Genomic DNA, 18,329 nt, shown 5'->3' on the forward strand with positions numbered 1-18,329 from the left:
CACATTACTGCGAATGGCACATGTTTATTTCGGAATAGGACATGTGCCCCGAGTTAAACAACTTCGGCAAGGTATTTACATAAAGCTCACCGATCAAAAAAATTCTATGGTATGAAGAGAGACGTAACTCTATGGGTATCAAATGACAAATAAGCCAAATTGTGAGGGTAGAACACCAAATTACTATTGAATATGTCTATACCAAAATGGAATGGGGTATCTTTTGAGAAACCTTCCAGAAGAAACCAAATTCCACATGAATATTCTTTCCTTGTGGTGAAAGGACTTATGGGAAGTAGGCGTTTTTATTTTAGTTTCTTTTAATGTTTAAGTTAATTTTGTTTTGGGTTTTAGATTAAGGTTTAATTTATGTGAAGTTTGAAACAAGATTTCTTTTTACAGAAATTGAATTATATTTTTCTTTACATGGAAATATGACAAAATTAAAGATTATTTGTGGGTGAAAGTTAAGTGCATGCTATAGCGGATGACACTTTTTTGGTTAAATATGCCACATAGTATAGTATAAATTTGAAACGAATTTATGGATAAATAAGGTTACATTTTTCAAAATTTTAAAATAAAAAGGTCGAAAATTATGAGAGCATACCAAGAAAGAAAGACATAATTTGTGGTTTATTTATTTTTCTGAGTTCATGTGTAATGTTTTATATTTGGAAATTATATGCCCAGTAAAAATGTTATCTAAACGAGTGAACATACCATGTGTATATAAACTAATGTGTCATTCCTTTTTTTTTTTACAACAAACAGCTATTATATTACTCAAATTTGAGGTGGTCTGGATAACAAGACCAGAATATAACAACTAACAAAATAAAACTCTCTATGAAAAGACCGAGCAAACTTAGCTAAAGAATCATCAATTCGATATTACGCTCTTGGGATGTGAGATATCCTAAAATCTGAAAACCATATCTAAAAAGTATGTATCGCCTCCAATTCTGTTGATCCAAACTTGAGGTTCCTATATCATTGCAATTAAATTTTTGTAATATGTCCCAAAAGGTTTGACATCGCGAATATTGAAGCATGCTCTTTTTTGTCCATCTTGGTGCTTCTAATCTGTCATTATTTTTTATAAAAAAAATAATAATGCATTCTCTTATATATTATATATGTAATGTCGGTAAAACATATTGCGTAGAAAAGTGGCATGCAAAAAAAAACACACTCACACGATAAGCATGTTCCGAAAAATAGACGCATGAAATTAACTATACTAAAAATACTTATAAAAGAATATGGAAACAATCATCATATATTGGTTAACATGTTAATTAACTTTTAAAAATAAAAAAACACGCTTCAAAATTCATCACATCATCCTTTACAACTTTTAATTTCTATTCGTTAAATAATAACTTAATCTTATGGAGCTAGTGTTCCGTGTTTTTGTTTTTCTATTTTATCTCATTTCATTTTAAAATAGACAGTTAATACTATTCTATTAAGTGAAATATTCGTCATCTGACCTCACAACCCTATTTTCAATTTTACGGTTTAGGTTGTTCCCATTTTGTTTGCTGCTACTACGGAATGATATTTTCGTACAATATCTTAACTGAATTCTATGTAATGATCAATAAAAGGTTAAAAACAATCATCATATTTTATAATTGATTTTTCTTTGTTTTTTGCTAAAATTATTTTATAACTGTTTCCAGATTCTTTTTCCTTTAGTGGATATTTTTTTAGTCTCCTTTATATATTTTCTTTGTGAACCTTCGCCACTAAGAAACTAAAACGGAAATTTTTGTGTAAGCCCATATATGGGAAACTTAAAGATTCTCATCAAGAGACAAGAATGTGAAGCTGATAGTGAGGCTGCTTTACCAAGCTTGTCTATATCTGATTTGGAGGGAAAGAAACTCGAGAATACACTCTGGAAATACTCGACAACTAGGGGCGTTGATTGCTGAGATAAAGCAATTGATCAGACTACGATTCAATCTTTTGTCTCGTGCTCAGGTTTTGAAACAAGGAGAGATCTCGGTGTTCTCAGCATGGTTTGCTGTCTTTTAAAGTTGCACAGAGTAGTTTTTTGAGTTTGAGTAGAGAATTTTGGTAGTGGGCTGATGTCCAGGCAGAACCTGTTTTAGGGTTTGGGCTTTTTTTGTAGTCATATGTTATATAAATAAAAGAAGAAAGTTTAGGAAAAAAAAAAAAAAAAAAGATTCTCAAGCTTAGCATGCGAGTAGCCAAAGACTCCCGTACAATTATCATGTTATTATCATGCGAACCACTACTTTTCAGTTAATTTAATATTATTACACAAATATGTAATGTGTTTAGTACTGATATTACACTTTTTGGTAATTAAGAAATCGCAGATATTACGAGCTTTAGTTAAGTACTAACGTCAACTACTCTACTCTCCATCTCCCTTTACAAAAACTACTCTCTATCTCTATTGTAATAAATCCTCCACTTTGTTTCCAATACATATCTGGAACGTTCTTTGTCAAAAAAATATCTGGAACGTTAAATGGAACGTTTTCTCCAAAAAGAAAATGTTTAGTGGAACGCTGTAATCGCACCGGCAAATTTGCATGCATGCACATGCGTCACATAAAGGCAAAGAGTGTGACGTACACGCGAATGTATGTGTATATATGTGCTTAAATTAAATTCTATTAAAGACTTTCATGTTTATGTCAAAAAATGAATTGCATGTTTTTAACAAAAAATCTTGAGCCTCTTACTTTTTTTTGTATATATAGATATTACAAAATGATATTCGTTGGAAACTATTTATAAAATAATATTTTCGCTTGAATCTTATATACAATAACATAGAAGCGAATAATTCAGACAGAAACCATATGACAAAGAGATCTCCGTAATCTTTCTTGGAATCCATTGTACTAAAATCTAATAAAGTTTATAACTCCTTCAACTTGGGTTTCTCCACACTATTATAAAATACCTTTTTATGCTACCTTTGTGTTTGGTTAGGTATGATTGCATACCTGAGTTTTCCTAAAAAAAAACTTGATCCACCTGACAAATGACAACTAATTTTAGATGAAAGGTTAAGGTGGTAAAACTAATTATAGACAGACGGCTTGATTGTCATTTTCATTTTTTCCTGCTTTAAAAACATTTTTATATATATTTTTCAAAATTCTAATATATTTGCTTACAAAACCCCTCAATAGTTGAAAATGAATATACTTCTTACTTGAAAGGTTTCGGAGTAACGTATGATTAACTTAGTTAAAGATGAATGTAATCATCAGCTAATGTACTCAATGAGTTTTCGTATAAACTTAAAACATATAACTATTTTGATTAACCAAGTAGAACGAAAATATTCACAGTATAAAAAAATTTAAAACTATTACCATCATCATCACTTAATAAAATAAAATAATATTAATATATAGTTTTAAATATTGTGAATTGTAGACTAAATCTTTCTGCTTATAACTTTAAAATTTACTAGTTGGATGTTCGTGTCCGGTAAGAAGTGTAACAGAAACAAGAGTATTGTCTTTAATTAACACATTTTATTATTAATTTAGGGTATAAGATAGAAAGCAAGAACATATTTTTCAAATTTGATTACTACATTAGGAAGTACACTTAAGAATTTGAGTGTGTATATATATACAATAATATAATGTTATTATGGTAACTAAATTGAATATCGTGAGAAAATTATAAAATTTAATGAAATTACATCATGTATACACAACTCTTTCCCTAATTAAACCAAAAAAATATAAACGAACTTTAAAATAAATAAAAACAGAAATTAACAGAGTTTTCACAAAAAAAACAGAGTACCTCGTGATTCCTCGCTGTATATTCCAATAATTTCACGTGCCCAAGATCCAAGCTGACCACGCAATAGTACAAATTACTGATTAATAAATCACAAATATCAATTTGGAACTTTGTAATAATATACATTATTTATGTACCAATTTTTAATCCTCGGATTAATGATATGATAAAACAAAAAAGAAAACATATTTGGAAGGTGACTTCAATACTAAGACTACAAGTTGTAAGATGGGGTTGTTTAGTTGATGTCATGGTACGTTTTATAATTGTTTGCTACTAAAGTATTTGTGTCAACTGAAACCCAAACAATAATGGCCATTGACATGCGGGGATGCCCCTGAGATTTGGGAAGCTGTAAGCTATATAGTGTAAAAAAATTAATATTTTTTTTACAAATTTGGAAATCTATATCTATGTAATTTTTTTAGAAAAATTGGAAGATAATCATCCCTGCAATAATTTGAAGTCTTGGTAACTAGAATTTGTATGCGATCTCCCTTTCCAAATTAATTTGTATGCGATCTCCCTTTCCAAATTTGTATGCGATCTCCCTTCTGAAGTAATCATCCCTGCAATAATTTGAAGTCTTGGTAACTAGCATTTGGATTCCTTTCATTGAAACCCTGTTTCGAATGTACAAAAAATTACCACATTTTAATATACACGTTAGTTGATCATATTTATATAAGTATTGTATCTTGGTTTCTAACCTATTAAAAGATAATGATAATGGCTAGCCAGTTTTCTTTTAATCAAGAACATATGTTTATATATAATTGATGATTACTCATCGTTCAAGAAAATAAGACTAATTTGACAATACATAAGTTTTGATTGAACATACTTCAAGAAAATTTTACTATATTTAAAATTTCAAATGCCACACAGATATTCAGAGTTTGACATATAATTCATTATGTCATTTGTATTTTCGTTGTGGTATGTTAACATTTGTTAATTAGTAATTACCGTGGTGGCAAAAATACTACTTATATTTAGATTTAAGTTAGGTTTGGACGTTAATATCTTGTATAATTACATGATTTTAGTCATTAATTCTTGTACATTTTGATCATATAGATTAAGAATTAAGCATCTTTAGAATCCATATTGCATTCATTGTCCTTATTAGGTGTTGGAGTGTGCCATGGAGTGATTTGAGATGTTTGGGAGCATTGTGATCCAAAAAGGGGTGAAAGAGGAGCATGGATGGAGACCTTAAAGAAATCTTCTGTTGCTAAGATTTTGTGGAAACACAGCAAATTGAGTTAGCTTTCTAGTGGAAGTGGTTTCAAGTCATTTGGAGATGTAATGAAGGAGTTATGATCAATTTACTAGAGGCATATCCATCCTGGTCGAGCATCGCAGAGTGACCTTCCAGAGCGACACCATAAGGTAGTTCCCAACCCAGAGCGGCCCACCTACGTCACTCGCCTTTTCATCACCTTGGAGGAAAAAAAAATAGGCTTGGAGCGACCTCTCAGAGCGACTACCTGAGGTCGCTCCCAAGCCAGAGCGACTTCCCGGAGCGACACCACGAAGTCTCTGCGCGTCATTTCCTCAGTCGAAACTTATGATTTTTCAGGGACCTTTTGGTCATTTATTTTGACGTTTTACACTTTCTAAACCTAAGTTTAAGGACCTTTTGTAAGGGAAGGAGGCAGATTATCTTTTATCTTTGAGAAAACCACCAAAAACCTCTTGAAAAGTTCATCTTTTTGATTCATTTGATCATATGTTATCCTGTTGATTTCTAATCTATTATCTGTATTTCTCTACATGATTAATCTGAAATCCAATATGGGTTTAAGAGGAATCATGAAGAGTAGTGAGTAATCCACTCTTGAATTCATTGGTTAGGGAGATTAAGGGTGATTAGGCTAGATCTAGGATGTTATAGTGTAGATCCTTCTTATTCCTTGCTAGTAGAGTATTCATAATGCATCTTCTGAGTTGGCCTCTCAAAAGTTGATATTTAGGCATTTCCCATCCACAAGGTGTTTGATGAAATGTCTGAGACAACTCTCCTAAGCTTTTAACATACTTTACCAAAGACATTTGTTGTTAAAGGTGTTAAGATATCCAATAGACTTGTTAGTAATGATTGCTTTCATATTATTCAACCAAAGATATTTGATGTTTGAAATATGTTAGTAAATGAACATTCATCTAGACATAGAGTTTGTTTAAGATTGTATCTAAGCTTAAGGTTGATAGTTTGATTGATCATTTGCCATTCTTAGTTCGAAACTTGATCACCCATGGTCTAATTTCTATACCCATGAGTTCTCTTTTATCATAACCAAAGAAAGTCACTTCTTTTATTGTTTTATTGTTCTGTTATTGCATTCTATTATTAGTAGTAGTTTAAAACCATCCAAATTATCAGTTGCACTTAGATTAAGTACGTACTTGCATTCTCGGTGCTTTGAATCCCTTAGAATTGGTTCGATATTCACTTATATTACAACATTTGTTTTAGGAGCCTTGAAAACTCTTAACATCAAATTGGCGCCGTTGCCAAATTCTGAGTAGATTTGAACAATGAGATTTAGTCACTTGCTTGAGACTAAGTCATTTTTATTTTCTTTTGTTACTGATTCTCCTTCTTCACCTCCCTTTAACTTTCAGGTGTATGAACTTGAGGAGCAGGGGTCCATCAAACCTAGTTCCAAGAGTTGCAAACATCAGAGCTTTAGAGAGAGAGTGTGCTAGAGCGAGAAGAGAATAAGAGCAACATGATCACTTGCAGAGATTGGATATTGATATGGCAGATCCACCGCAAGGGCCAGAACACCCACAGCGAGCAGCTCGACCCATTGGCACTTATGACCGCCCCAACATTCATGGTCATAGACTGGGAATCCGAGCACCAGCTGTGGCAGCTAACAACTTTGAGATCAAATCAGGACTCCTCAACGTGATCGAGAACAACAAGTATAATGGCTCGGCTTTAGAGGACCCATTTGATCACTTGGACAGGTTCGACAGCTACTGTGGGTTGTCAAAAACCAATGGTGTGTCAAAGGACGCCTTAAAGATCAAGTTATTCCCTTTATCTTTGGTGGATAAGGCACGTCAGTGGGAGAAGTCTCTACCCAGCGGCTCTATCGCCACTTGGGATGACTGCAAGAAAGCATTTTTGAAGAAGTTCTTCTCTACTTCAAGAACTGCTAAGCTGAGAAATGAGATTTTCAGCTTTCAACAGAAGAACTTGGAAGGATTCAGAGAAGCCTGGGAAAGATTCAAGGACTACCAAGCTCAATGCCCACACCGTGGTTTCTCTAAGAAAAGCTTGCTGAGCACATTCTACAGGGGTGCTCTTCCTAAATACAGAGCCAGATTAGATACAGCTAGCAATGGGTTCTTCTTGGGAAGAACTGAGGAAGATGCAGAAGAGCTGGTTGACAACATGGTGAAGAGTGACGCAGTCTACTGTAGAGACCGCGACAGAGGCAGTAGAACTGATGACAAACAGACGAGAAAGGAACTAAAGGCTCTACAAGATAAGATAGACATACTCATTTGTGATAAAGCTACCCAAGAGCAGCTGCACTTTGTTGGTAACCCAAACCAAGATGCACCACCTGGGGTCAATGAGGTTGAGGGTTTGGAAGGTCAAGAAGAGCTGTGTTTCATCAACAACAATGGCAGTTGGTACAAGAAAGAGCTCAACTTTCAGTACAACAACTACCAACAGAAATCTTATCGTAACAACCAACAGAGTGGTTATCAGCCTAGGAACAACCAGCAAAGCAACTATCAGCCTGAGCAAAACCCTCCTCTAGGTTTCTCTAACAAAGGGAATCAGTCTTTTCAACAACAAGCTAATCCTTCTACCTCTACTCCTCAGGAAAGCAGTACTGATGTTCTACTGAAACAGATCTTGGAGTCTCTGACTAGAAGTGAGAAACAGGTTGGATATGAGTTGAAGAACCTTCACTCCAAGATTGATGGAAGTTACAATGAGCTCAACAACAAGTTCAGGGCTTTGGAAAACCAGTTTGCTTCCATGACCACTCACCAGAATCGCCAGCAAGGGTCTCTACCTGGAAAATCTGAGCAAAATCCCAAGGAGTATTGCAATGTTGTCCTCTCTACTACTTCTTCAGGGATTGAATTGAGTAACCACAAGAAAGAGGTAGATGAAATTGAAAGATTGGTGTTTGGAACTGAGATTGAACAGGTTGAGCATCTGATTGTAGCAACAACTGAGACAAAGATTGTGGAGGAAGCTGACAAAATGGTTGAAGCAAAGATTTTGAAGGGAGATGAACCTAGGGCAGAGAAACCAGTTGCGAAGAGAGCTGACCAGAAGCTGAAAGAGGTCAAGCTGGAGGACACCACTGAGGTTGAGCAGTCACCCTATGACAAGCTCACATTTCCACAAAGGGTCCTCACCAAAGCTCAGAAGAAGATGATTTCCAAGTTCAGAAAAGACCTCAGTGATATTGGACTTAAGCTTCCAGCGATCTCGGGTATGCGTGAGGCTCATATCCAAATGATGCTCATCAAGGACATTGTAGACCACCAAGCAGAAGTATCAAAGGTTCTCAACATCTCAACTTTGAAACTTGATCCACCAGTCACACCAAAGTCTCTCCCTAAACTAGAATCCCAAGGGAAGTTCACCTTGTCTTGCTCCCTTGGTAAGCTCATCTTTGATGATGCTCTTGTTGATTCTGGTGCAAGTGTGAATGTGATCTCAATGGAGATGGTGAAGAGTCTTGAGATTGAACACATGGAGCTAGATACTTCCTCTCTCACGTTTGGGGATTCTTCTTCTACTACCCCTATTGGTCTCATCAAGGACTTCCCTTTGAAGACTGGATCTTGCACCATCCCTATAGACCTCACTGTCTTGAAGATGGCAACTGAGAAGAGAGTTCCATTGATCCTGGGCACACCATTCCTTACTACTGGGGGTGCTTGCATCGATTTTGCCAACAAGAAGGTCACACTCCTCAATGTGAACAAAGTTGTCTCTTACCCAATTCAGTCTCCACTAGATGTTGAGTATTGTGGAACCATCACTTGTGGAGACCCCTCCATTGAGAAGATCAAGGATGCAGTGGTTGTTAGTAAGAAAGAAAGTCTTGATGGAGAGTCCTCTAAAGAGATGTGTGATGAGCACTTGAAAAGTGCTAAAAAGGAGGAGGTGAGTCGAGCCACAAAGGCTGCTCATGACAAGAAGGCCATAAGGACTCATCAACTCCAAGATGATCCAATCAAGCTTCAAGAGCCTCTCTCTCAGGTCCTCACCATCACTCTTGAAGGTGGGAAGGATCCTTCTTCTCCACTTTCCACTTGAGGTACCACTCCACCACTTTTCCATTGTATATACCAGTTTTTTCTGTGCATTTATCTCTCTTTTAGGTATCTCTTTCAACTTACTAACACAGAGACTGTGTGAACTAAGTTTGGGGGAGGTACCAAGTATTTGATCATGTTTTCTTTGATGATTTTAAGTCTCATGCATTGCATGTACATACATATTTGCATAGAAAAACCAAAAAAAAATTAACTAAAAAAAAAAAGAGTTTTTGAAAAACACAAAAAGAAGCATGTAGTTGCATCTTGCATCTCTAAGATTGAGTCTAGAAACATGCATATAGGTTGCATTCACTTGCATAGAGAGCAATGATTAAAAATGCCTTAAGGTACTTGTCTGGAATCCATCTCTTGTAAAAGCTTGCATGTTTCGAGCCTTGAAGAGCAAATCATTGTACGCATAAATTGCTCATTTTCTTAGATAAATTTTGCATAATGTTCTTGCTCCTATTTTTTAGTGTGAGTCACCACAAAATATGCATTTGAAAACATTTTGCTTCACATTAGACCAATTTCACTCACCAAGCCAAATGATTGAGATTATGTGCTCATTTGTAAGAATTCACCTTGTGTGTGTGCGTGTGAATAAATGTGAGAGTTGGTTGAAGGTATTTGTTGGTTGATGAGCATTGCCGCTTGTGTAAAGGCATAAGAGTATTGATAGGCCTAGAGAAGCTAGAGTATAACAAGAAGTTTTTGGCATTGAGCTCCCACCTTCAAACCTTTCCTCCCTATGAGTTCTTGAAAATTCACTTGAGGACAAGTAAAGAACAAGTTTAAGAGAGTTGATATCTGATGTTAGGAGTTTTCAAGGCTCCTAAGACAAATGTTGTAGTATAGTGATTGTCGAACCAGTTCTGAGGGATATCAAAGCACTGAGAATGCAAGTACTCACTTAATCTAAGTGCAACCAATGATTTAGATGGGTTTTAAGCTATGGCTAAAACTAGAAAGCAATAACAGAATGATACTTTCTTGACTAAGGGAAAAGAGAACTCATGGGCATAGGGATTAGACCTTAGGTGATCAAGTTTCGAACTAAGGATGACAAATGATCAATCAAACTATCGACCTTAAGCCTAGACACAATTCTAAGCAAGCTCTATGTCTAGATAAATGCTCATTTGCTAACATATCTCAAACATCAAATGTCTTTGGTTGAATAATATGAAAGCAATCATTACTAACAAGTCTATTAGCTATCTTAGCACCTTTAACAACAAATGTCTTTGGCAAAGTATACTAAAAGCGTAGGAGAGTTGTCTCAGGCATTTCATCAAACACCTTTCGGGTGGGAAATGCCTATTGATCAACTTTTGGGTGGTCAGCTCAGAAGGTGCATTAGGAATACTCTACTAGCAAGGAACAAGAATGATCTACACTAAAACATCCTAGAACTAACCTAATCACCCTTAATCTCCCTAACCCATGAATTCAAAAGGTGATTACTCACTAATCTCCATGATTCATCTTAAACCCATATTGGATTTCAGATTAATCATGTAGAGAAATAGACAAGAAATCAACAATAACACAAGAACATAACAATCAAAATCCAAGAGATGAACTTCTCAAGAGAGTTTTTGTGTATTTCTCAATAGATCAAAGATATTGTGCCTGGTGGCTACAAAAGGTGTTTAAAACATAGGTTTTTCCAAGTGCAAAACGTCCAAAATAAATTGCAAAAATTTCCTCGCGAAATCATGATTTTCGGCAGCAAAGTAACGCGGAGCGACTTGCAGGTGTCGACTTGCAGGTGTCGCTCCGGGAAGTCGCTCCAAGGCCGATTTTTGGTGTCTCCGGGTGAGAGGTCGCGAGCGACTTTGGTGTGTCGCTCCAACGGGTCGCTCTGGATCGGGAGCGACCTTGGTAGGTCGCTCTGAGAGGTCGCTCCAGGGTCATCTAAGACGGTTCGGAGTAACGAGAACGCGAGCGACTTCATGGCGTCGCTTTAGGAAGGTCGCTCTGAGAGGTGGGACACAGCGACTTCGTGATGTCGCTCCGGGAGGTCGCTCCCATGCTCTGCTCGTTTAATGATCACCTATTTCACCTCCTTTGAGCTCCAAATGCATCCAAATGTCCCCAAGAACTCCATGTGGCACTCCAGTACCTAATAGAGACTCATGTATGCAAAATGCAACCTAAACATGTCTAAATCCTAATCTCTATGATGAAAATGTTTATGAATGAATGGATAAAACAATGCAAATATGCAAGATATCAACTCCCCCAAACTTGTTCTTTTACTTGTCCACAAGTGAACTTTCTAGAATTAATAGGGAGAGAGGTTTGAAGATGGGAGCTCTTAGCCAAAAGAAACACAACTAGCACTCAATTCAACATCTAATCCAACATGAGCACACTCTCTTATTACACTCTAGCTTCTCTAGGCCTATCTCAACTCTTTTTGCCCTTACATTCATCATCAAGCATCCACACATTCAAATCAACCAACTCTCACATTCATTAAGCACAAAACATCAGGTTGATTCTTGCAAATGGTCAATTGGTCTAAATCATTTGGTTGGGTAGGGGAAGGCTTTTATTTAAGAGAGTCAAGAGGTTCAAGATATACGATCTTTAAGGTGGTTTACTCTCGAAACAAGTAGCCTTGACATTGCACATAATATATCTAAGAAAGGGACCAACTCATGCATACAATGCTCAATCTCCATTGTTCTACCATTTTCCCAAACATACAAATCACACAATCATTTCCCAATGTCAAAACCAACTCACACCTCTCACCAAAAGATCCTAAGAACATCAACTCTTTCTCTTTGAAATCTACAAGGGATTTTTCACAACCTCAAAACATTTCTTAGCTCCTAACAACTTTGCTAGTCCTTTTTTTTTTTTTTATATATATATATATATATTTTTTTAATTTTTTTTTTTTTTTTAGATGGGGGCCAAGACTTTTCATAACTTGAGCTAGAGGTTTTTCTACCTATCCCAATAAGACAATTCACTTAAACACAAAGAGTCATTTCTTTTCCTTTTTCATTGCTCCCAAATCATAATCACTACACTCACCCCCCACCTATAGCTAGACAATAGAATGCCCAATCTAGCAAGAATGAAGATCAAGAATTGTCGTTCCCGATACTCTCAACATATGCACATGTTAGACTTTCTGGAGAAGGTCTCACTCATCAAACAATGAAAGCTTAAAAGGAGGGAAGGGTTTTGGGAGTGGTCTACCACTAGAGTTTGTCAAAATAAGATTGGCATAAAGGATGTGACAACTCAAGTGTGTATAGCCATGACTCAGTACACAAGGGACCATGAGCAAGAAGCATTAAGTTCATTCAGTTCAAATAGGGTTTGTAGTTGGCTTCAAAGACTGAGTTTCAGCAATCAACAAGTTTCAGAAAGAGTTTTCAAGGCTCGAAACATACAAGTCTTTTTGAGAGGTGCAAAAGCTACTCAGGTGCAACGTAGTGTTCTTTACAAGGCATTTAAAATCATTGCTCCCAATACAAGTGAATGCAACCTATATGCTCTAGACTCTCCTAGAAATGCAAATGATGCAAACTAAATGATTTTTTTTTTATATATGCAAATAGGTATGCAATGCATGACTCAATGAAACAACATCAAAGCAAACATGATCAAATACTTGGTACCTCCCCCAAACTTAAATGACACAGTCTCTGTGTTGTCAAGTAGAGAGAGATACCCAAAAGAGAAAGCTAATATGCAAAAATGAAATGGTATATACAAGGGAAAGTGGTGGGTTACCATCTATGGAGAATGAGTAGAGGGAGATGCCCCTTCCTCGTCGTCCTCAGGTGGTAACTCTTCAAGGTGCTCATCAGTAAGAGTGCCCATCTCTTCAATGTAGAAGGCTTGCCCGAACACAGTTGGTTTCTTCATTTTCTCCTTGATGTCAAAGTGTAGAACATGCCCTTTACCCAAATGGAGATCAATCGTGCCCTCTTTCACCTTAACAATTGCTCCTGCTGTAGCTAAGAATGGCCTTCCAAGAATCAATGGGTCTTGAGCCTCCTCACCCATCTCAAGCACCACAAAATCTGTAGGTATCTCATATTTTCCAATCTTCACAGGTAGGTCCTCTAAGATGCCCACATGGTACTTCACTGAACGATCAGCTAACACCAGAGAGAGTTTACACTTCTTGTACTGAGTGAATCCAAGCTTCTTTGCAACAGACAAAGGCATCACGCTGACACTAGCTCCCAAATCGCAGAGACATTTCTCAAATATCATAGGTCCAAGAGCACAAGGTAGTGTGAAGCATCCTGGATCCTCTAACTTCTCTGGAACATCAAGCCTTTGGATGATGGCACTGCACTCATGGGTAAGAATCATCATGCTTTCCATTTCCTTTTTCTTTGCAGCTACAGCATCTTTCAGGAACTTGTTGTATTGAGGAATCAACATGAAAGCATCGATGATGGGCATTGCAACCTGAGCTTCACTCATTTGCTTGTCAAACAAAGCCTTGTACTTCTCTAGCAGTTGCCTCTTGAATCTACCAGGGAATGGTAGTTTGGGTTCATAGGGAGGAGGAACAAAAGAATTCTCACTTGCTGGAGCAAGAACTTCACCATCTTTCACTGCTTTCTTCTCTTCCCCAACCTTTCCTTTACCCTTGGCTTCCACAATCTTCTCCAAGATTTCATCATTGATTTTCTCATCAACAATCACCACTTCATCATCTAAGTTGATGGCCACCTCCTCACCAACTTTCTCAGCATCCTTGGTGAGGGTTGTAGGAGGTAACTGCTTACCACTCCTGAGGGTGATAGCTTTGGCCTCCTTGGGGTTTTGGTCAGATTTTTCAGGTAGGGATCCTTGCTGGCGAGTCTGGTGAGTGTTCATGGAAGCAAACTGATTCTCTAAATTCTTGACTGTAGAAGCAAGATGTGAGAACTTGTTGTTGAGCTCACTGTAGCTCCCATCAATCTTGGAATGAAGGTTCTTCAACTCATAACCAACATGCTTCTCACTTCTAGTCTGAGACTCCAAGATTTGTTTCAGCAGGGTGTCAGTGCTGCTCTCTTGAGGAGCAGAGGAACCAGATGAGGGATTTTGCGGAGGTTGATAGCTGCCTTGCTGGTTATCAAGGCGGATAACCACTCTGTTGGTTGTTGGGATAGGATTTCTGTTGGTAGTTGTTGTACTGAAAGTTGGGCTCTTTTTTGTACCAGCTACCATTGTTGTTGATGAAACACAGCTCTTCCTGACCTTCCAAACCCTCAACCTCATGGATAACAGGTGGATCGTCCTGCTTGGAGTTACCAACAAACTTCAGCTGCTCTTGTGTGGCTTTATCAGCAAGGAGGATGTCTATCTTATCCTGTAGAGCTTTCAACTCCTTCCTCGTCTGCTTATCATCTGTTCGACTGCTTCTGTCGTGGTCTCCACTGTAGACTGCATCACTCTTTACCATGTTGTCAACCAGCTCCTCTGCATCTTCCTCAGTTCTCCCCAAGAAGAACCCATTGCTAGTTGTATCCAGTCTGGCCCTGTACTTAGGAAGAGCGCCACGGTAGAATGTGCTCAGCAAGCTCTCCTTAGAGAAACCATGGTGTGGGCACTGAGCTTGGTAGCCCTTGAATCTCTCCCAGGCTTCACTGAATCCTTCCAAGTTCTTCTGTTGGAAACTGGAGATCTCATTTCTCAGCTTAGCAGTTCTTGAGGATGAGAAGAATTTCTCCAAGAATGCTCTCTTGCAGTCATCCCAAGTGGTGATAGAATCGCTGGGTAGAGACTTCTCCCACTGAAGTGCCTTATCCCCCAAAGAAAAAGGGAATAACTTCAGCTTTAAGGCATCCTCTGACACACCATTGGTTTTTGACAACCCACAGTAGCTGTCGAACCTGTCCAAGTGGTCAAATGGGTCCTCTAGAGCTAAGCCATGATACTTGTTGTTCTCGATCACGTTGAGGAGTCCTGACTTGACCTCAAAGTTGTTGGCTGCCACAGCCGGTGCTCGGATTCCTAGTCTATGACCAAGAATGTTGGGCCAGTCATAAGTACCAATGGGTCGAGCTGCCCGCGGTTGGTGTTCTGCCCCTTGCGGTGGATCTGCCATATCAATATCCAATCGCTGCAAGTGGGCTTGTTGTTCTTCTTCTCTTCTAGCTCGAACACACTCCCTCTCTAAAGCTCTGATGTCTGCTACTATTGGAACTAGGTTTGTTGGACCCCTGCTCCTCAAGTTCATACACCTGAAAGTTAAAGGTAGGTGAAGAAGAAGGATCAGTAACAAAAGAAAATAAAAATGACTTAGTCTCAAGTAAGTGACTAAATCTCAATGTTCAAATCTACTCAGAATTTGGCAACGGCGCCAATTTGATGTTAGGAGTTTTCAAGGCTCCTAAGACAAATGTTGTAGTATAGTGATTGTCGAACCAGTTCTGAGGGATATCAAAGCACTGAGAATGCAAGTACTCACTTAATCTAAGTGCAACCAATGATTTAGATGGGTTTTAAGCTATGACTAAAATTAGAAAGCAATAACAGAATGATACTTTCTTAACTAAGTGAAAAGAGAACTCATGGGCATAGGGATTAGACCTTGGGTGATCAAGTTTCGAACTAAGGATGACAAATGATCAATTAAACTATCGACCTTAAGCCTAGACACAATTCTAAACAAGCTCTATGTCTAGATAAATGCTCATTTGCTAACATATCTCAAACATCAAATGTCTTTGGTTGAATAATATGAAAGCAATCATTACTAACAAGTCTATTAGCTATCTTAGCACCTTTAACAACAAATGTCTTTGGCAAAGTATACTAAAAGCCTAGGAGAGTTGTCTCAGGCATTTCATCAAACACCTTTCGGGTGGGAAATGCCCATTGATCAACTTTTGAGTGGCCAACTCAGAAGATGCATTAGGAATACTCTACTAGCAAGGAACAAGAATGATCTACACTAAAACATCCTAGAACTAACCTAATCACCCTTAATCTCCCTAACCCATGAATTCAAAAGGTGATTACTCACTAATCTCCATGATTCCTCTTAAACTCATATTGGATTTCAGATTAATCATGTAGAGAAATAGACAAGAAATCAACAATAACACAAGAACATAACAATCAAAATCCAAGAGATGAACTTCTCAAGAGAGTTTTTGTGTATTTCTCAATAGATCAAAGATAATGTGTCTGGTGGCTACAAAAGGTGTTTAAAACATAGGTTTTTCCAAGTGCAAAACGTCCAAAATAAATTGCAAAAAGGTCCTCGGGAAATCGTGATTTTCGGCAGCAAAGTAACGCGGAGCGACTTGCAGGTGTCGCTCCGGGAAGTCGCTCCAAGGCCGATTTTTGGTGTCTCCGGGTGAGAGGTCGCGAGCGACTTTGGTGTGTCGCTCCAACGGGTCGCTCTGGATCGGGAGCGACCTTGGTAGGTCGCTCTGAGAGGTCGCTCCAGGGTCATCTAAGACGGTTCGGAGTAACGAGAACGCGAGTGACTTCATGGCGTCGCTTTAGGAAGGTCGCTCTGAGAGGTGGGACACAGCGACTTCGTGATGTCGCTCCGGGAGGTCGCTCCCATGCTCTGCTCGTTTAATGATCACCTATTTCACCTCCTTTGAGCTCCAAATGCATCCAAATGTCCCCAAGAACTCCATGTGGCACTCCAGTACCTAATAGAGATTCATGTATGCAAAATGCAACCTAAACATGCCTAAATCATAATCTCTATGATGAAAATGTTTATGAATGAATGGATAAAACAATGCAAATATGCAAGATATCAATATCTTGTATAATTACATGATTTTAGTCATTAATTCTTGTACATTTTGATCATATAGATTAAGAATTAGACATCTTTAGAGTCCATATTGCATTCATTGTCCTTATTAGGTGTTGGAGTGTGCCATGGAGTGATTTGAGATGTTTGGGAGCATTGTGATCCAAAAAGGGGTGAAAGATGAGCATGTATGGAGGCCTTAGAGAAATCTCCTGTTGCTAAGATTTTGTGGAAACACAGCAAATTGAGTTAGCTTTCTAGTGGAATTGGTTTCAAGTCATTTGGAGATGTAATGAAGGAGTTATGATCAATTTACTAGAGACATATCCATCCTGGTCGAGCATCGCAGAGTGACCTTCCAGAGCGACACCATAAGGTAGTTCCCAACCCAGAGCGACCCACCTACGTCACTCGCCTTTTCATCACCTTGGAGGAAAAAAAAAATAGGCTTGGAGCGACCTCTCAGAGCGACAACCTGAGGTCGCTCCCAAGCCAAAGCGACTTCCCGGAGCGACACCACGAAGTCTCTGTGCGTCATTTCCTCAGTCGAAACTTATGATTTTTCAGGTACCTTTTGGTCATTTGTTTTGACGTTTTACACTTTCTAAACCTAAGTTTAAGGACCTTTTGTAAGGGAAGGAGGCAGATTATATTTTATCTTTGAGAAAACCACCAAAAACCTCTTGAAAAGTTCATCTCTTTAATTCATTTGATCATATGTTATCCTGTTGATTTCTAATTTAATATATGTATTTCTCTACATGATTAATCTGAAATCCAATATGAGTTTAAGAGGAATCATGAAGAGTAGTGAGTAATCCACTCTTGAATTCATGGATTAGGAAGATTAAGGGTGATTAGGCTAGATCTAGGATGTTATAGTGTAGATCCTTCTTATTCTTTGCTAGTAGAGTATTCATAATGCATCTTCTGAGTTGGTCTCTCAAAAGTTGATCTTTAGGCATTTCCCACCCACAAGGTGTTTGATGAAATGCCTGAGACAACTCTCGTAAGCTTTTAATATACTTTACCAAAGACATTTGTTGTTAAAGGTGTTAAGATAACCAATAGACTTGTTAGTAATGATTGCTTTCATATTATTCAACCAAAGACATTTGATGTTTGAAATATGTTAGTAAATAAACATTCATCTAGACATAGAGTTTGTTTAAGATTGTATCTAAGCTTAAGGTTGATAGTTTAATTGATCATTTGCCATCCTTAGTTCGAAACTTGATCACCCAAGGTCTAATTCCTATACCTATGAGTTCTCTTTTATCATAACCAAATAAAGTCACTTCTTTTATTGTTTTATTGTTCTGTTATTGCATTCTATTATTAGTAGTAGTTTAAAACCATCCAAATTATCGGTTGCACTTAAATTAAGTACATACTTGCATTCTCGGTGCTTTGAATCCCTTAGAATTGGTTCGACATTCACTTATGA

At 37.7% G+C, this 18,329-nt stretch overlaps 2 non-coding genes across 2 annotated transcripts; one reads left to right on the forward strand and one right to left on the reverse strand.

Moving 5' to 3' along the window:
* Window positions 1-6,988: 6,988 nt before the first annotated feature.
* Window positions 6,989-7,095, reverse strand: LOC125584752. The gene has a single exon (XR_007321661.1). It is a non-coding gene; the product is annotated as a small nucleolar RNA R71 (small nucleolar RNA).
* Window positions 7,096-14,693: 7,598 nt separating this feature from the next.
* On the forward strand, window positions 14,694-14,800 carry LOC125584687. Its single transcript, XR_007321597.1, has one exon. It is a non-coding gene; the product is annotated as a small nucleolar RNA R71 (small nucleolar RNA).
* The last annotated feature ends 3,529 nt before the right edge of the window (window positions 14,801-18,329 follow it).

Source organism: Brassica napus, chromosome C3 (assembly GCF_020379485.1).
Source record: "Brassica napus cultivar Da-Ae chromosome C3, Da-Ae, whole genome shotgun sequence".
Taxonomy (NCBI): Eukaryota; Viridiplantae; Streptophyta; class Magnoliopsida; order Brassicales; family Brassicaceae; genus Brassica; species Brassica napus.